The sequence below is a fragment of the Anomaloglossus baeobatrachus genome, unplaced genomic scaffold (assembly GCF_048569485.1).
Source record: "Anomaloglossus baeobatrachus isolate aAnoBae1 unplaced genomic scaffold, aAnoBae1.hap1 Scaffold_89, whole genome shotgun sequence".
NCBI lineage: Eukaryota > Metazoa > Chordata > Amphibia > Anura > Aromobatidae > Anomaloglossus > Anomaloglossus baeobatrachus.
In genome coordinates, this window is record NW_027445283.1 from 150,766 (window position 1) to 154,701 (window position 3,936).

At 43.5% G+C, this 3,936-nt stretch overlaps 1 pseudogene; it reads left to right on the forward strand.

Annotated features, from left to right (window-relative positions):
• The first annotated feature begins 3,347 nt into the window (after positions 1–3,347).
• On the forward strand, positions 3,348–3,554 carry LOC142289048 (U2 spliceosomal RNA; annotated as a pseudogene).
• Positions 3,555–3,936: the final 382 nt, after the last annotated feature.

Genomic DNA, 3,936 nt, shown 5'->3' on the forward strand with positions numbered 1-3,936 from the left:
CAAGTGCATAAGGTACTGAGACATATACATGTTCACACCATTATAAAGAACAAAGTATAAACATTGAGGTTTTTCTCACACCCATGTTCCTGTGTTCTTTGATATGATATGTGTTCATTTCCTTCACTATATAGGATTGCAAGTTTTCCATTTGTACCTTAATGGCAATGACGCTATACAATTGAACACATATCATCCTGTTATCCATATAGGTGTGTATTTACCTGCTTGACTATTTTTGGTTGTTTGATCCAGAATGTTTCTCCAGATAGGTCATGTGGAAATTTTCTTTCCTCACTACAAATGTTTTCACTATGGCTTTGGAAAAATTTTTTGTATGTGCATCATGGTCATTTGACCCATTGTACTCTCAAGTAGCAATATATTGTACTGTTATGTTGTACTATGTACTAATTACGTGTTTATATGGTTTTGTAACCCTTTATGATCTTAGATAACTTTATCCTTGATAAAGACCTAAAAACAAGGTCGAAACGTTGGATGAATTATCCTTTTGCACAAATAAAGAATTTTCAGCATTCCAAGAGTTCTTTTCTTACGTTATTGATCACTATAGTGTGCCAGAGCTATTTCTATTGAATTGACTCTTATTTTTTCTGAGCACCTGCTATATACACAGTGAGCCAGACATATTCAAGTTTCATTCAGAAGGCAGAGGGAAGCCTTAGCAGCTGAGCCTATATCTTGGCTTGTGAGCATTAGAACAGGCCGGCGATTACAGGGTAACATGAAAAATGTCCAGCTTGCATTATGACTAGAACATGACAATATCCTTTTAAGTACTAACCTATGATGCGTTCCTAAGCAGTTGATGTTATATGTTCTACATTTCATTTTCTGCATACTTTACAAGTAGTAGAATTTGCTTTGATATAGGCAACTGGATTTTCACAATGAAAAGGCAAAGGATAACGCCCGAAAAAGACGCCATACATTATGTCAGTGCCATCACTGACAAACCTGGATTGACCATGAAATACATCAATCCCCTTAAAGGTGAGTTAAAACAAGTTTTAACTAAATTGCCTTAATATTGTCATGCATTAGAATGACTGTCTTAGGTAATGATAAATATTTTCTACAGGAAGAGGAGTGTTTGCTGAAACTGAAATCGAAAAAGGGAGTTTTGTTGCAGAATATCGAGGCGAGCTCACGTATGCACTTACGATGGTAGACAACTACTCGAGATTTATGGTTGTGGTACAAGTCAAAGATCTAATGGCCCATACTGCAGCGAAGGTCTTCCAAGCACACTTATGCAGACCTCATGGCTACTCAGAGAGAGTCCTCACAGATCAAGGCACTGCCTTTGAAGCGGAAATCTTCAAGGACTTCTGCAGCTTTTACCGATGCAGGAAGATGCGCACTACACCCTACCATGCTCAAACCAATGGTTATCAACCTGCTCAGGACTTTACCCCATATTCCAGATGTGGCCTTACAAGTGATTTATAGAGGGTTAACAATACGTTGGGATCACCGGATCTAATCTCCCTTTTTATACACCCTAAAATCTTGTTTGCTTTAGAATAAACAATAACATCATAAAGGTATAGCAGTACCGTTTCAAAGTTTCGGTGTCCCAAGCAGCATTCCATCAGCCTCTGGAAGGTTCCTGGCAAATTGCACAGCTCGAAGGGCATGCTTTTGAACTCGCAGAGACCCATCGGGGTGGCAAAGGCGGTCTTCTCCCGGTCTGCCTCAGCAACGGACACTTGCCAATAGCGACTAGTGAGATCAAGGGTAGAAAAATAATTTGCAGTTCTCAATGCAGCTAGCTATTCCTCAATACAGGGGAGTGGTGCTGTCCTTCTTCTTTAACAGGACCAACGGAGCTGCCCAGAGGCTACAACTGTCACGGATAACCCCAGCCTCCTTCATGTTGCTCAACATGTCCTTGGTACACTGGTAATGTGCAGGTAGTTTTGGCTTATATCTCTCTTTGATGGGTGGGTGTGCACTTGTGGGGATGTAGTGTTTGACCCCTTTTATTCTTCAAAAGTCTAGCGGATGTTTGCTGAAGACTTGCTCGTATTCTTGCACTAGCCTGTAGACCCCCTTCTTGTGATGTGAAGGTGTGGAGTCAGTGCCTACGTGTAATTCCTTACACCACTCCTCTGGCTGACTTGGTGAGCTGTCACTGAATGGGTGGGCTGAAGCAATGGTGGATGCTGCTGTTTGGATAGCATGTGTATCTACTGAGAACAGCTTATCAATGGTGGCAAATCGGAGCAGCTTAATCTCTTGCTCTCCGCAGTTCAACACTCTCATGGGCACTCTTCCCTTCCATATTAATGAATAAAACTATGATGTAAATAGCATATAGATACCCCACAAATGCAGATAAAAGTAGGTTATGGGAAAAGGGGGAAGAGAGAAACAGGAAAATAGTGGAATAAAGTATACCTTCCAGGTGGGAGAGGAAATGGCAGCACAGCCAGTGGAGGTGAAGCAAGGGGAGCCTGCAACTAAAGAGTTGAGAGCGTTATCACATGGTGACTGAGCCTGATTGTAACGGGAGCATAGAGGTGCCGATCCTGTCTTACCTGCGTTGGTGTAGAAGTGGGTGTCCTGTGGTGGAGTCAGCTGTGTGCAGTGGTGGCCGTGGGTTCTTTTATGTGCGACCGTAGTAATAGCTGCGCCCACTTCCTGTATGGGAGTGGAATGCAGTGAGGCTAATGGAACGCACGCCTGCGCATTTGTGTTTAACGTCGCGCATGTGCAGAACGGAGAAAAGGCTGCGCTCACTTCCTAATGAAAGGGAGTGAGACGCAGCTGGGAAGGGAAGGGAAAAGATTAGGGTTTGGGGATGATGAAAGGGCTTTCTACGGGCAAGGATGGCAAAGGGTGGCAGTGACGGAAAGTCAGGCAGCCTGTCCTGTCCTGTCCTGTCCGTCCGTCTTTTTGTATCATGAATTGGAAAGACTGCAAGGGGGAGGGGAGGTGCTTGGAGGAGGAGGAGTTATTCAGATTAATTGCAGTGGGCGTCGGCTGCAAAAAGCATCATTCTTCTTGTTTTTGCTCTGCAAAACAGCCTTTTCAAGGGTTGGCTTGGGTGACAAAATGTCTTCTGTAGGCGTGGGTTTGTCTCCCTCTCCCTAAGATGTGTCCGGTATAGGCCAGGGTGCCACTCAAGGCCGTAACCAATTCGGGTTATAGCTTCTCGGCCTTTTGGCTAAGATCAAGTGTAGTTTCGGAGGACGCTACCTTGGTCGGTACTGGAAGGTGCCTGGGATTGCACGTCTGCCGGCCTTGAGGAAGTGTGTGCGCCTTCTGGTGACACATAGCCCTCTTGTGCCTGGACGGTTCCCAGGCAACGGGAGGCGATCACCTTTGTTATTTTGAAGTCCTACTGATAAACAGAAAAAAAAAAAAATTAAATCTGTTCTTATCAGTTTAATAACTGATACGTCCCCTCTCTGGGGACCATATATTAAATGGATTTTTAGAACAAGGAGATGGAAAAAATCTTGCTCTGTCCACTCCACGCATTGACCTGGTATTGCAGTACCTCCAGGACCGGTGCACCCCTTCTTAACCCAGTTTCCAAAAGCAGAACTCAATTCACCTGATTCAAATGAGCCCCATTAGTGAATTGAAAGAAAGCAAAAACTTTATATGCACCTCAATTTGGCCAATTCACTTTTCACACTTTCACCCTTTTTTTTATCTTTCACACCTTTTACTTGCTTTATTGATGCAAAAGCTGTGCCAAATAGCAAACTCATCTCCACTCAACTTGACCAACTCTGCTATGTCCCGTGCAGTATCTTATTCTCAGTCTTATCTAGATCATTTGCAATTGAATAGAATAGAACCCTTTTGGACACATTGGATTCAGCTGCTGCAGTGACTGCAGGTGTTAGAAGATGCAGACTTGGCATCAGGTGCTGTCTATCAGATTCCACTCCAATT